Below are 17037 nucleotides of genomic sequence, written 5' to 3'. Positions count from 1 at the left end.
TCCTCACCTACTCTGTATAAATTGATGATGGTTTGAACCAAACCTGGTTTCATCACTCCAAGACCTGTCATCACTGATTCTTGTGCAATTTAGCATACCTCAGGTTTCCCCCCCATTTTGCCTGTGGATACATTTAGCTATTACTCATTTTTACTACAGTCTCAATAGAACACATGATAGAGCAGAAAAGGACAAAATTTCAAATGTTAACAAAAAAAGAATTAAATTGATTGAAAATAATTGATTGTAAGAATATTTTTATCCTTTGATATAAAATAGAAATGTAGTTCCAGTGATTCCCAGTTTCTGGCTTTATGGTATCCTGGTAAGCCCAATAAGTGATTTTAAAACTGAGTATAATGGCTTAGTGACAACCTTATTAAAACCTCTTCATCCTAATTTAGTAATGCGCTTAGGGCTCGTGAGCCGTCCATTGAGTTAAACGGTAACGTCAGTCGCTGCTGTCATGAGAAATTATGACTGACACACCAATAAGGCAGCCATAACTGTCAGCTGTCTAATCATCAAAAACCATGACTGTTATCCAACACAGAGACAAACGCATATGTGGACTGAGAGAAAAGCAAGCATTAAACACTCACATTCATGATGATTTTAATTAAGCATAAGCTCACAGAATTTTGTAAAAGCCTTTACAGTTTTATTCCTTTATGTATCCATGTTCTTCACAGACCTTAGAGAGTTAAGAAAGTCTTCATAAACATAATAACTATAATCTTTTTATCCATGTGTTACTAACACAGCTGTTAAAGCAAATGATGCCTTTTAGTTACAGCAAGAAAAACATTAGCAGATAGAAATATTAGCACTTTACCACCTTATCTCTTTTCACTCTGCTCGCTCTGAGACACAGCTGATGAAAATTTGGTGGCACCAACTGAGACGTAAAATCTCCAGCTGCTTAAAAATCACAATTTTGTTCAAACCTAGAATCTGCGATGAAACAACTTTTAATTCTCTCATTTTTTCACTTTAAATCATAACCAACAAGATTTATTGACCCTCAGCCGAGTAGTTGTTTGGTTAAATGGAATGACTTTCTGCGACTTGGAAAAGTATGCCTACATGTGGCACACCAGTGGTTTCCTTCCATTTATTCAAATGCTTGGGTTTTTTTGGCCCACTGGTTAAATTACTAACTTCACCGGGCTTTGACAAACACTCATGTCAAAACATTCATAATACAGTCATGTTATACTCTGTGGGATTTAAACCACACGGCTCAAAACAAAAACAGGACGTACAGGTGCTGGAATGAGATGCATATTCATAAACCAAGCAAGACAAAAAGATTGAAGCAGAGGAGGAAATTAATTGGCTCACTGTGCCTTTTTTAAATGCAGCATAATTTGACTTTATTAGATTTTCTTTGAGAGAAATGAAATTGAGATTTCCCCGTTGGAGCCAATGTTCCTGCATGTAGAGTCATTTTAGGTAATAATGGCAGTGAAAATAGATTTTTTATTTGACTCTCTTACTAAGTCTCTCGTGCTTGTGTTTATGAGTAAAATTAGTTTCATTCCTCTTACTCTGCCAAATCTAAAATTGTTTCCACAAAAAGAGAATCACTGAAAAATTGATTATAAATTGGCTTTGTATTTTTGTGCCACACTTTCTGGAGCCTGTCCTAGCAGTCACAGGGTAAGAGACAGGGTCACTGCAGGGCTAGCACAGAAACACGTTTCCTTTTTTAATGATGATTTTTCTCTTTGTTGTTGTTTTTTCACTGAGTAGCTAAAAAGTAAAAGAACATAATTACAAAAGTGAAGCTGTAAATACACGAACTTCTCTGTTGTGTGTGTCAGGGTGAGCACGAACTCTGCTTCCCCTCCCAGTAATAGACGTGGTTGCACCAGTCTCCATTGGCACACCTGATTCTCATCTCCAGCAGTATTTAATCCAGACGGTGTGACCATCTGTATGCTTGCATCCGTCCACTGCCCGCCATTTCATTTTGCATAAATTCATCCATCCAAGTTTGTGTGTTTTCTTACTTCTGACCAGATGCAGCTTTCTGCATCAACCTTACATTATTCTTATACTTATCATCACGCTGTGTTTATGTGCTAAAAGAGAAATAATTTCTTTGTAAGTAAAATTTTGACTTTGTTCTCAAAATGATTATTAATATAGTTTTTCTTAATGTGGCCCTAACACTCCTATCCTCCACGTTGAAATATGAAATCACTGTCGTCTCTGTGCGACACCACATGAGACTCAAAACTGGATTAAACTGGATTTGGATCTATGCTTCATACACTGTAAACACAAACCTTAGAAAAGAACACTGGGTTCATAAATCTGAGATCCTTTGAGCTAAATCATTTTCTGCTGATTCAAAATGTTGTCATATCAACTTTTGAGATTGTTTAGTTTCAAAAGCACATTTTCAAATAAGCACATTGTACAAATTGTCTTTTTTATTTTCACACTGGTGGAAGTGATACAGGAAAATGTTCGAGACTGTGTTTCCAGCTGCCAGGTCCTCTTACCATTTCCATATAAAACAAGGTGTTACTGACATTTTATCATCTTCTCCTTTTTCTGATGTAGTACGACGGTGTGTACACATATCTACATTTCTGGCTGTTTGTGTCTCTCTCGACCTTTTTAACAGGAAAACGGTCGGAAGCACTTCCTCTTTGCCAGTCATACAGCTTTAGTCAAGTGACCAGAGGGTAATAGCATTTATATCAAGACCGATTTATTGAGCAATAGACCCTGTGTGTTCAGCATATACATAAATAGATTGAGGGTTAGCTTCATAACAACTGACATCAAGGGGCCAAAAGTGCAGCACACAACACTGGAGACAAAAGAAAATATATTTCTCAAAGTTGATGGGATATGTGATTGCATAGACATTTAGTTCGATTGAGTGGAGTGGCCCTGGGAAGATAAAACGGTCATTTATTTTTTAAATAGGTGAGAAGATGTGAGTTGTGTTACAGAGAAAAAAAATAGCAGGTTCCTGTCCTAGGTATATGACCAAATGTACAAATGGGAGTTTCATAAAGTCTGTTTTCTCAGTATGTGAATTATTCTGATTTTGTGAGATTTTGACTCATAAAGATGCAAATTTCTATGAGAATTTCCATCAAAGTTACCAAAAGTCTGCCCAGGCCCTCCAGCCTCCAGCTGACAGCAAAGAACCATTGTGTATGTAGGTATTTATATATTTTTTTACTTACAGTAAAATGGTTAGAAAAATAAAAATGACAAAGTGGCACTTCTGTAAAACTACCATTTGTGAGAGCTTCATGCAGAAAATTCAAAGGGATCATGGAGTGAGTGAAAGTGGATAATACAGTGGAAGACACTTGTCACTAATGGCCTTATTGACTCACCCTCCAGGTACACATTTGAATGCTTTTTGGCATGTCGACTGGAGAGTCTTGAAAAACATCTAAAGAAAGGAAGAAAGTGCTTTTTTTAAACAGGAAAATTGTTTCAGTTGTTGCAGTCACAAGAAATATATTCTACAATTAACTCTTCAGTTTTGCAGTTAAGGCTTTTTGTTGAGTGAACAAAGGCTGAAAAAATGGCTCCAGTAGGATTATAGGTAAAAGCTATAATGAAGTTGCTAACTAATTCTGACCCTCAAATAAGCTACTTTAGATATTCTAGAGTGCAAACTTGGAGCACGCTCTGATTAATGTGAAATATGCAAAAGCATGCTTTGAGTTTTTACAGACTAAACCTGGAGTCATTATGAAGGGTAAAACATGCAGATTAGCATATGATGTAATTGTCTCTTGCCTTGAGGGACAGCTGGTAATACACAAGGTAGAAGTAGGACTGCCTCGGCTCTGTGTGACTCAGTATCACTGTGCAATGCACAGCCCTACCAGCTGTACACAAGGTATACAATGTACACTTACACTTACCTGCCACTTTGTTAGGTATGCCTCTTCAGGTGTTCATTAACACAAATATCTAATCAACGAGCTGCACGACAGCAATTCACTTTATTTAGGCATAAAGACGTGACCTGCTGAAAGTCAAACTGAGTATCCAAATGGAAAAGAAAACATACCTGGTTATTGGTGCCAGTTTGTCTACACTATTTTCTGCTATTGTTGCTAATATGTTAATATTAGTTTCATTTTGGGGCTCCTAAGTACCAAAAGAGTGTCATATAAAACACCACAGCCCGGCTGTTGTTGCTGACCATATCCCTTTCTGACCACAGTGTACCAATCTTCTGATGGCTGCTTCCAGCAGGATAACATGCCAACTCACAAAGCTCAGATCATCACCAATTTGTTTCTTAAACATGATAATGAGCTGTAAAGATGCCCCTGAGACAAGCAGGGTGCAAGATGCTAGCAGGCAGGGCATACATGGAACGCCATAACCAAGTGGCTGATATAGTGTACAGGAACATCTGTGCCGAGTATGGCCTGGAAGTCCTGAGGTCAAAATGGGAGACGCCTCCTAGGCTGGTGGAGAATGACCGAGCTAAGATCCTGTGGGACTTCCACACAGAAAATCAGTCAGCTCTCTGGACTGATTTCTGTGTCTTATCAGATGTGGTCCCAGCTCTGCCAACAACAAACTGGCATCCTGAAATATAAGCGCAGCCGTGAAACAGCTTCAACTCCTGGATCAAACCATGAAATTCTCTACAACTTCTTTCTGGTGAGACTCCGATGAACCCAGAGTCTCTGTTTCTTTAGAAACATGTTGATGTCAACATCATTTTTTTTGACACTTTGTATTTTTAAAACACATTTTTCACAAAAACACAACATGTTTAATGTGTATGTAGGTTACACGTATAGGTTCAGATCCAGAAAATTAAATTTCATTTTTATATCTCTTTTTCCAACATGCTGTACTATGTGAATTTAATGCACCTTTTCAGAGTAAAAAAAAGTGAAAAACATAAGTACCACTGTATTGTGAGCAGTGAGTTATTAGTGTTATGGAGATCTACCATTGAAGGGCCTGTCTTATAAAATAGCTGCCATTTTCAGTGGGTAAAAAAACATTTTGGTGGACATGGCCCCTTTTATTTAGAGGCATTATTGTCTCTCCAAATGGCTGAAATCAAGAGCCTGTCTAGTACTACCGTTAGTAAAATAGCTCATTAGATAGCACTGTAGTCTTTATTGGCTCAGTTGTTTATTTTAACATGTTAGCAGAGTTTCAGATAAGAAACCATTTTATTATCTAAAGAACAGAACTGGAAGTAGGCTTTACTTTCATACATCAGTCTGAAAAAGATTCGATGTAATTTTGATCAAAATCCATTCGTTTTGTATCTACCAGCTGTACTGCAGTGTCTCCAGTCTTTGCCTCTAATTAGATTCATATTAAATACCCACCATGCTGTGTGCTATAAATGATGTTGAAATTTGCCCCTCACAGAAAAAGTAATCACCGTGTTGCTGCAGCGCACACAAAAAGCACAGCATAGTCAACTGAGACTGTAAATTGTATTTGCACTGAATAGTTTTTGCATAGCACGGGAATTTAAATTCACTTACGCTTTGTGGTCGAGATCATTCGATCAAGGTTAGCACAGATGTACAAAAATTTGACAGATGGAACGAGAATTATGAAGTAGACTGGGAGTAGGAAAGGAAACCTGAGAAAACTGTTTTATATAGCACGCAACATATCTCTAAATTAAAATATTCAAAGAAAAGCAATGTACAAGTTCACCACAGATGAAGAAATGCATATTCAAAGATAGGCTCAGTGTTCCCTGGTGTATTTTAGAAACAACAGAGCAGAGTGAGCATCCATAGGGCCAGATGGCAGAAAAAGCAACATCATTATTCAGACCATTACCTCAGCTAATTGAGGCACTCAACACTCACACACACACTTTCACAAATCACATATGCATTCACACGTGTACATAGCTTCATCAGCTTCATACAACTCTATCACAAACCTGCACACAGTTATATTGGCTAAACCTCAGTTACAGACATGCTGTTTGTGGATTTGTCATATACCTTACATTAAGCTAGGTGTATTTACAGAATCCTGTATTCATGCAGGGCACATAAATGTTCTTTTATAATCATTTTAGGTAAGTGAAAGGAAATCTGACCAAGAGGTTACCAAGTGTTATGTCTTACAGTTTATCATGGATGCTATAACAAGTCACAATTTAAATGAACTTTTTAATTATTATTAAAATTTACCAGAGGTGTGGACTCGAGTCACATGACTTGGACTCGAGTCAGACTCAAGTCATTAATTTTATGACTTTAGACTTGACTTGAAAAAATGTTCTAAGACTTGTGACTTGACTTGGACTTTTACACCAGTGACTTGGGACTTGAATTGGACTTGAACCGGTTTACTTGAAAAGACTTGATATTTTACCCCAAATCTAAAATTTAACACGCATATTATATAGAAAGTGTGCACCATTAATTCAATTCATTCATTCATTTATTCAAACCACACTCTGTACGTATGTGTGCGTGAGCTGTAGCACAGCCAATCAAATTAACCAGATTTTTTCCCAAAAAAAAAAAAAACGCTCAAAAATGCTGCGAGTAGTTATTTTTTTTCAGGTACATAAACTATGAAGTAGTCAACAAAAAACTGAAATGCAATATGCAAAACATGCAAGAAGAGAATCACAGACAGAGATGGAACAACTTCCAACTTTGTCGACAGTTGAAGTTGCATAAAGAACGGTGGTGCTTCTCTTTTGCTACGATGAGACAGCTGACTTCATCTAACTAGCAAATGTTGTCCAGGCTACGTTGGTGATACTGTTTTTTTCAATGTGTATGATATTTTTGTCATGCGATTTTAAAGCCGGTCCTACAAGCGCATCCAAGAATAACATGCAGCTTATCTCAGAACTGTCAGTGAAAATTATTCTTGGAGCTAAGTTTAATTGAGCTGCATTTTATAGAGGTGCAATTTCATAATTTGTGTATATTTTCTAAGTTCAGTATTTCATCATGTGTTGAGAAAAACAGATTTAAAAATTACATGGTCTAATATTTACATGTAGCATATAACTGCAACATGCTTTTTTTTTAAAGACTCGAAAGGACGTGAAATTCAAAGTTTCAGACTTGTGACTTTACTCGGACTTTTACACCAGTGACTTGAGACTCAACTCTGACTTGCCTGACATTACTTGAGACTTGCAAAACAATGACTTGGTCCCACCTCTGAAATTTACTTAAAAAACCCCACTTAAAAAACACTTTTCAAGTTGTTTCAGTGTTACACAAAATGTCCAATGCTGCAATAAAATCAGAACAGTTAACATGTGGAACACTCCCGCCATCTTTATCATTTGTTAGACGGGGTTATAAAAGTCACTCTTTTTTTTCACCCTTCTTCTAATAATGCTGTTTCTTCTCCATTGTTTAACAGGATTACTTCTTGTAAAAACATATTTGTAAGATACCCAATTTAAAAAAATTAGCTTTAGAAAGTCTTTGGAAAGTCTGGAACCCTCTCACATCTAAAGGAGTCTTTTCAAAGTCTGCTAGTCTATGGTAGGCATTAGTGCAAAACATAACAGAAGTTTAATCATAATAAACGTAACTGGTATTCTTTGTTATGGTCAAAAGCATCCTTCCATCCATTTTCTTCTGCTCCTCCAGTTCAGTTTCATGGGAGGTACTGGAGACTATCCCAGCTGTCATGGGGAGAGAGGTGGGGTACACCCTGGATAGGCTGCCAGTCTGTTTCAGGGCCCAAAAGAAACCAGTATGGACAATGGTTTTGTTGATGAGAACAGAAAGGAGTGGTGGGGTTGCTAAGAGGTGTACTAACCCACTTCACACAAGGAAAATACAACAGTGAGTTATCATGTGGTTAATTCTGATTGTCAAACAGTTTCACTCAGACTGAGGACTGACTATCCCCCCCATATCTCGGTATATGCAACAGCAAGGACAATCTCAACTAGTCTGACCAACCACTACTGAATCCCCGCAGGGCTGGGTTTTCAGCCCCCTACTGTATGCCTGTACAGTACGCCCTATAACCGAGTCGCTTTCAGTTCCTGCTTTTTGTAATGGTCTACTTCACTTTCACAAGAAATGCATTGATATTAAAAATAGTAGTGATGTATAGATGAGTACTTGGAGTTTGCAAGCAGTGAAAAACAAACTGTGATGCAGGAACAGCGAGTGCATTATGTGCAACAGAGGTCAACAAGAGAACCTGAAGGCTTTTATTATAAAACAGCAGCAATGGAAATGATGAGTGGCTCACTACATGCAATACACTAGATAGATAGATAGAACATATCATTAAATTTGCTCTCATTAAATGTGAATCTGGTAAATATTTAGGACTTAACAGAGAAGTGACTTCCTCATAGATTTTATTCCAACGATGTCCGGGGCAGACCTCCTCGACTGCAAAAAGAAGTCAGGATATATAAAAATCCTGCTCCATGACATCAGCAAACATATTTCTGATGAGATTTGGTCAGTCTCTAGAGAAAAGTCATACTGAATACAAAATGAACCTAATCTGGTAATTTATGGTCCCCATTAGAGTCAAACAGAATAGAATTTAGCCTTTCCTGTGATTGATACGTCACTACCATTTGACCTTCACTTTTCCATTTGAATGGGTTCACTCACTTTGGCATTGCATTTTTTCTGTTAGGATCTTTTCCATTTGGACATTGCAAACATGCAGTGCTTTAAAAAGCAGTGGCTTAACCAAACCCCAACCCCACCTGTAACCCAGATGGGTCACTAATGACCTGGTGGATGTTAAGGGTTAAAGAATAGTCACTGATGCATGCTAAAGTACATAGTTGAACACTAGACTGGTGAGTCATTACTTAGAAACACTTTTGGATTTAATTATAGTCAAGCTTTAGCCAGATTTATGAAACCATTCCTTCAAACTAACAGTGAGCCATTAAAGCACCAGACTCGCCTGTAAATTACTCTCACGTAAAAGCAAACCCTGACCATGAGACAGGGCAAAAGTTCAAATGTCACTATCTTTATCTACAACCTGATACTATATTAGATTTGTTTTAAAACTCTAACAGTTAAGAATATTTTACACAAGTTGAAGAAACTCTCAAAAGACAATAAACAAGGTAAGGATGAGAATTTTGGATGCTGCTAGTGATGTGAACAGCTCGAGATACTTCAAACTGCCATGTTTTATGCATGAGAGCCTGGATAACAAATAGGAGCTGAAGTAGAAAAACACAAAAATAAGAGACTGAGAGGAAACAGTAGAATCCTACAAGTTGGCAGAAATCAACAGTGCAAGCTTCCCAGACTCAGAGAAAGCAAGACAACTTCTTAAAAACATGTTCCCAGTGGAGCCATGTTCAGAGAGGATGCTTAGAAAGACAGCAGATCTGATTTACTGTGCACTCTTCTCTCACTCCTCGCCTCTGTCTTATTCTCCCTCCTCTCTTCAAATCCATCATACTGCTTTGCTCCCTGTTAGGACTAAATGTGTTGATATGCCAGCAATACCGGACTGTAATTTGTAAACAATAGTAAGTATTCCTGTTGGAGCGATACTCTTCATAAACACAACATCTAATCAGCCAAGCAAATGGGGAAAGAAAGAGGCAGGGAGGAAGAAAAACACATGCCTGAAAACATCTTGTACTTGAACAATGTAAAAATGTTCTCCTCGAAGCAAAATTCTTTTAGTAACTCGTGGTGGAAATGAACTGGGACTGTTTAAACTGGAAGGTGGGACTGGTGGAGAATGTATCTGTGGGCTGGCTCAGTGTGGAAAAGGCTGGTTCTGCTTAGACTGCTGCTTCTGTGATCCTGGCTCAGGTAAGTGGTAGAAAATGAACAGTTAGATTGGAGGATACTTCAGCGTCTTCCATCCTGTACATGAAGTCCAACATGACTGTGTTCAGTTGCAGCCTCTGACAGCAGTGCTGGTTCTGTTCTGCAGCCTCGGTGAACTCGGCCTACAAACACATAAATGAACCAGCTGCTGCATGTTCTGGTTAAAGTGGTGCTCCACCTCACAGGTCTCCAGTAACTTCCAGATGCAAGACAGGAGCCTGGAGTAAGTTTGAGTGTGGGACGAGTCCTTTTTGGTTAAGCAGCTGAGTTATATTGCTATTGGCTTAGAGAGGTGGCTCATATAAATGCCAAAGAGTGTAACTTAAACCTGCTCTACACACAGCATGCGGTTGGTCAGAACTGCAAGAACCTTTAACCTACGTTTGTACTGTTGCACTTCATTTATGCAACATGCTGTGTGGAAATGTACAGTACTGCTGAAGCTTACTTATAGCTTACTTCATTGAAGTGAAGTAAGCTATAAGATTTCAATAACCAACACATCGTGCCAAGATGTAAAGATCGTCAATCTGGAAAAGGTAAAAAGTCATTTCTGTCATGATCCCTGTGTCTTCCTGGCATTCTGATTCGGGATCATGTTGTTGTTGTTTCTCTCTCTCTGCTCTGACTCGTCTCTGCCGGGGAAGAACTCGTTACCTGTTCCCGCCCCTGTGACTGATCATCTCACCTGCGGCTCATTAACCTGACTCCTCCGGCCGCTACTTAAGGCTCAGTGTTTCTCATGGCTGGATGGTTGTACTACTAGCGTCAGTGTAGCCCCGGCTCTCTCCTACTCGTGTGATGTCTTTACCTTCATCGTTACTGGATTCTAATTGCCTGTCCAGATTTCCCTGGATCTGTCCCTGTTTCCTCCCTGGATACCTGAGCATGAGTTTGGAAGATCATGTGTGTTTCTGGCAGTGTGGGGTGCACAGACGAGGAGCGTGGCTGTGTGACAGCAGCGTAGTGTGGTGTGTGCTTTTTCCTTCCACGTGGACTCCTGGAGCCCCTTTTCCCCTCACATTGTACATAGCACTTGGTAATGGTTGTAAGTAAACCTTTGCCTTCTAATTCCAAGCTCACAGAGTCCTGCGCTTGAGTCCATTCGCTTTGTGACAGATTCTCAAACAGAAAAAAATTAAACAGTTGTGAACATTCCCAGGAGTGGCTCCTTATCTTTGTGTAATATTAAAATTTGTTTGATGATCTCACTCGTGAGTGAGACGAATGGGGGGAAAAAACAAAAAATCACCAAAACACTGTTTCAGAGCCCAAAGCACCCTGTAGAAGCAACCTGAGAGTTTCTCAAGGTACGGAAACGGGATATCGTTAGTGGCTATTTCAATGACTTGATGCTTTTCAGTTACAGAATAAGTCAAAGACAGCCTACAGTGAAGGCCTGGCAGAGCATCTCGAGGGAGGCAATGCATCATTTGATTATGTTCATGGTTTTTAGGCTTTGGCATTCGACTTGGGCAATTATTGACTCGCTTTCACCCAAGTGTTAAAATCTTTCTTATATTTATAATGTTAGCTTGTCCGATTACTTTTTAGCCTTTGAAAATTGGGGGACTGTGTATGAAAATCAATGTAAAAATGCTAACATGCTAACTTGTTAATGCTAACAATTTTAAATCCCTTGAATCAAAGTTGAGTCTGCACTTGAATCACAATCTTAACTGTCTGATTTAAATCCCCTGTGGTTGTGTACAGATATGTGTCTGGCTAATTTATCATGATTAATACTCCTGCGTATACTTAGACATACAATAGCATCAGCATTTTGTAAAGCCACAGGTTACACAAATTCACTCACACATCCCCAAGAGTTTTAGCTGCTTTTCACCTCTGTCATAAGAAAACTAATGGCTCATGTCAGAATGTAATAATACCCATTAAAAGTTCACTTAAGACATTTTCCAGTGCCTCTATAAATAGTGTGAACGCTCAGGTTACACATTCATGTGATATTTGAATGATTTCATGCTTCAAGTGTGGCAAATTAGGAGGATTTTCCCATTTTGCAACATGTGCCAACACACACAAAACACAATCATCCATTTAGTTTAATTCCAAAAGGTACAAGCCAGAATGAATCCATGTTTATGAATAATTTAAGAATTTTTCATAAGAGCCTTAGTCTCTAAGTGGATTGAATTTGTGTGCATGTGTGTGTGCACTGTATGCGTGTGGGGGTGGTACTTGCTTGGAATACATCTCTATCAGTGTCCAGCCCCATAACAAATAGGGTTTGGCAAATCTGAAGGTCAAATCGAACAGCAAACAGTGGCTTTCAGCCTTGGTCCCTTCTCCTGTGAATCCCTAACAAGCCACTCAGCGTACAACAACCAGGCAGAGTTTTTGGAAGGCAGCCTATTTCTCAGCTTGTGGCATCTCTCTAATAACACAATCTATTCACCATCATAAATAATGTAGGTGCAAGACTTATGATTCCGTTGTAGTTTTGCTGCAGCAACCCGCATTCAAGGCCATTCCTCAGCCGAGGAAAGACGAGATAATATTGGATATTTTCAGATGGATAACATTTAATTTTTCTTTCAAAGATGTCTTTTTTTTTTGTCTGGAGGCACTTTTACACATTTTTCTGTGTCCATGAACAACCCCATTACCAAAAAAAGTTACTGGGAAAAGTTAAATAAAAGGATAATTCAATAATTTGCAAATCTCATAGTCTCACATTCACAATAGAACATAAACAATAAATCAGATAGTCATTCATTTTGAATTGGACGACAGCAACAGGGCCATGATTACTGCTGTGTAGTATCCCGGCAGGCCAGTTCAGCACCCACATTTCTATTCTATTACAAATCTGTACTGCTGTGATAAATGCAGCATACAGCTCAGCATTGTCTTCCTGAAATATGCAAGGTCTTAGCTGAAAAAGATGTCATCTGGCTGGGAGCATATATTGCTCTTAACCTGTATACACCTTTCCCCACTGAGAAATGTGTGCAAGCCCTCCACTGTCCAGTGCAGATGATGCACTGTTTGATTCATCTGACCACAATGGAGTGTCCACCTTCTCCTTTTCACACAGAGATGCCATCAGATTCTCAGAAGTTTAATGACACTGTGTACTGTAGATGATGATGTATTTAAAGTCTGGCCTTAAATTCGAAATGAGATTTTAGTTTTTTCATGAAATACAAAAATGTCTCAGTTTAAACGTTTAATGTGTTTTCTGTTGTCTGTTATGAATAATACAGGTTTATAAGATTTGCAAATCATTGCATTTTGTTTTTACTGACACTTCACGCAGTGTCCCATTTTTTTTTTTCTGAAATAGTCGAGTGGTGTTCAAAAAAAATGTAGTCTCTGTCGCTTTTTTTGAAATCATGTGTTCTTGTATGAAATCTCAAAGAGGTCGACTACGCCCTTCAGCTAAAAACAGAAATTGTTCCAAAATGTTTTTTAACTTATAAAAGTTCAAAATCTTTATAATGTTCACATAAAGTGGAAATTATATGCTATTTATTCTTCTGAAACAAATGGCTGTGGTTGGTGATGGTTAGCCCCGCCCCCACCTGTAGACTGAAATTTTAAATGCCAAGTTTACATTCGTCCATCACATCAGTTACTCCACCAATTAATCTAGTGTTTTTTCTTTGTTTTTTGGACCACCACTCAATATCTTTTATTTTTTAAATAGCCCATAAACCTTTTCTTTTAAAAAAATAAATAAAAGGTCATTAATTCATAATTGGACTGTTCAATAAGAACAGCAAAAAAAGTATGCATGTAACTGTTGACTACAGCTGGATTTGGCTACCAGAACCAGGGCTACAAGGACCCAACACAGACTCCGGACGGTCACTGACCAACACTGTGCAGCAACTTCCATATTCCAGTGTAGTTTTATGTCACGGTACTGTATTCTCTCACACACATTTTCAGAATTTCTCTATGGCAAAGCTGTCAAGGTGATCTGTCACTACCCCAATATGAATGTAGAAAGAGGGGCTCGCTGAGGGGAGGAATGTTGTTTGGGAAGAGCTGAAACTTGTCACCTTGCTAGCATATGTGGGCCTTGTAATTTATGTGGTGCTTCTCTAACTGCCAAGAGTTAGAGACTACTGGAGATGGCCAGGTGTACATGCCTGTTTCTGTCATGACCAGAGACAAGTTCATGGTAATTAGCAGCACTGTTCACGTGGGCAACCTACAACATGACATAGAGACTGGTTCTCATGGCCACACTAGAACATGAAAGCCAAAATTAGACTGAGATCGATTGGGAAGTAGGCTTGCACCTCCTGAGAGATGGTGCAATCAGTGACTACAACATGCTAATCACACTTTTTGCAAATGCATTTTGTGTAGAACTATTTAAATGTTTTTTTACTTTGATTTGGACACCTTGTTCCTACACTGTAGTACAAATACTGCATGACTGCCAACACATCCAAGGAGACACGGTCATCAGTACAAACAGTAGATCCTCTGTGGTACCTCTTCTTGTTTCTTTTGACCTTATAAACTGATTGGTCAATTCCTCATCACATATGTAAATTCAGTCCAAGGTCATATGGTCATTCCTATCCAAGCACAGTGGCTACGACCCTTGTTTGCACTGTCACTGGCCGTTCTCCACTGTTGTTTCCACTAAGAGTGAAAGCTAAATGGCTGAAATCTAGAAACTCTCATATTTCAAGCTCTCTCTGTGTAAATAACAGTCATCTGTGGTTTGCTAATGCTATCATTTTGCTAAATCAAAAATGAAACATGATTTTGATACTAATTCAAGGCAGGATTTGCTCACCATCACATCCTAATTTAATCAGAATCTTAGTTGACTGTTATTTATGCTGTACTTGGCCACCTGCTGTATCTCGTTTTCAGTGAAATAACTTGCTGGCAGACATTCATCATATTTATTCAGCAGGAACCAGCCACAGAGAAAAAACAGTATATTTCCTTTTAGGAAAGATAACTCTATTTCCCCAGCGTAACAAGAATAGCTAGACAGGAAGCTCGCGGGAGCAGGTGAAGTAATTATGTCACGGTGGAACTGGACACTGATTTTGCTAAATGATGTCAACGCCTTGTATTGCAGAACCAGCCGTGACCTCTGATTACTGCTGAGAGCCTTGAAGGACGAATGGAAGAACTCTAGTACTGGTAACAATAAGGCTGCAGGGATGAGGTTTAGATAACAATGTGCAGTCCCACAATTCTGTGTGTATCCTTCAAGAAGATCAATAAGAATGTCCAGATGCACCCAGGACAGCTATTTTTTTTAATTTATTTCTTCTCAGCACAGAGGGATAAAGCAAAATAAGTTGAAGTCTAAGATTGTCTGAATGCAGTGAAAATAAAGATTTTATGATAATGTGGTGTGTTTCACTAGGATGAAAACATCTTTTCTGGAGAGAAAAAAGCAGCTGCCAGTCTCAGATACGGTCTAGATGTCTTCATAGCAGCAAGACATAAATGGCATCTTTAAAGCAAGGCTTGGAAAAACACACGAGTCTCTGGAGTCAAACTCTCGTACATTACAGCAAACAGTGGAAACAGTATTCAAACTCAACGATGAGAAAGTTCCAGACCTCCAAAGACCTGCTGTCCCATTCATGTTTCTTGTGAAGCACTGAGGCCTTCCAGCACTCTTGTTGTTCTGAGATTGCTCCCTGAAAGTCTCATTCTGAACGCTTGAACATGTCCACTCCTAATGTTCAGCTCTCTTACAAAGTAACCCCATGAATTGTAACCCAGTATCCCACAAACTTCCTTGTGCTCGAACGATCCAAGTTTGAGGGAAAAGGGGATCTTTTTCTTGTCTTTAGTGGGGTTCCACTATACTCAAACCAAACCAACTAAAAAGCAGAGTCAAACTGGGCTCTGTCCAAGGTGTACCCTGTCTGTCGTCCTATGGTAGCTATGATTGGCTCCAGCACCCCTCCAACGACCCCGATAAGGATAAGCTGAAGAGCATGGACTAATGAGTAACTGCATTATAGGACACCATGCTGACAAACAATACTGACCCTACATGGTTGCTATCACGTTAAATGACAATAATCCCTCTCTGGGAGAAGTAATCTTTACTTGACCTTTCAGTCCCTTGCGCCTGTAATTTTCACAGTAAACAGTGAACATTATGACTAAGAGGATAATGATTCATCACCACACCCTTTCATTCAACTCTCCTCAACATTTTTGAATACTGCATGCTGTGTCTATAGCAACAGGGAAAAAAGTGACTAACTGACCACGGTTATATCTCTGGTGGTTGCCAGCGTGCCATGAATGATAGAGCTCTTAGTGTTTTTAAAAAAGAGATCACTTTAGAAGCAAGGGGTGAGAGATGAGAGACAAACAGAGACCCAGCTCCTTTTAAGAGAATGAGGCAACAAATACTTTCCATCATTTGCAATAGAAAAAGGGTGCATGTGCCACTGAATGAGCAGGTGTTCAGATGAGCTTTGTGTGTGTGCATTTACATGTATGATGGTGTGTTACAGTGTTTGCTCATGCATACTCTCCCTCAGGTGTGTATTCACACCTGCTCATGGGTTGGACCACAGAAATCACTCCATTTCTCTGCAAAAGGACCACGTCCTCCCACCTGTCATTCCTGGCATCAGTTTTGTTAGTGTGTGTGTGTGTGTGTGAGATGACATGTCTGTTATGTTGGAAGCAGTGAGTGTGTGCTCACGTGGGTGTCCACACTGTATGACAGTGAAAGCTGTCTAAAGTACTCACTCCAACTTTTTTTTTTTGTAAAAGGGAAAAAACGAGACTCTGTGTGGATCTGCTCTGGTTTTCTTCATTTTATTTTATACATTATACATGAATGTAACATATAACATATAAAGCCAGTCTGTCTTTAACACATAGAGACAGACAACCATCACCAATTAGCCTATCCCCACTAACTGCATGTCTTTGGACTGTGGGAGGAAGCCGGAGTACCCGGAAAACCGGATTTTGAGTGTATTTTCCATTAGCTATAATAGCCTGAATAACAGATCCCATTTAAAAAGGATAGATTTATAAAGTGTCATTGGAGTTGACTGATGTGCAGCATGACTAACATCCGTATTTATGTGCACCTACAGTGTACAATCAAAGAATGCAGTGCAGTTTGATGCATGTCACTGCTGACAGCACAAACAGCGCTGCTACAGCTTTGGTGTCGACAACATAATTTCAAATAGAGAAAGTTTAGTTTACAGTTATTCGCAGGTGGAATGCAAACCCAAATAAA

At 39.0% G+C, this 17037-nt stretch overlaps 1 long non-coding RNA gene across 1 annotated transcript; it reads left to right on the top strand.

The window, feature by feature from the left end:
- The first annotated feature begins 10534 nt into the window (after window positions 1-10534).
- Window positions 10535-15071, top strand: LOC109195148 (uncharacterized). Its single transcript, XR_002056845.2, has 2 exons — window positions 10535-10777; window positions 14884-15071. It is a non-coding gene; the product is annotated as an uncharacterized LOC109195148 (long non-coding RNA).
- The last annotated feature ends 1966 nt before the right edge of the window (window positions 15072-17037 follow it).

The sequence above is a fragment of the Oreochromis niloticus genome, linkage group LG2 (assembly GCF_001858045.2).
Source record: "Oreochromis niloticus isolate F11D_XX linkage group LG2, O_niloticus_UMD_NMBU, whole genome shotgun sequence".
NCBI classification, from domain to species: domain Eukaryota; kingdom Metazoa; phylum Chordata; class Actinopteri; order Cichliformes; family Cichlidae; genus Oreochromis; species Oreochromis niloticus.
The sequence above is the reverse complement of the archived record's forward strand: the minus strand, read 5'-3'. Positions and strand labels throughout refer to the sequence as shown.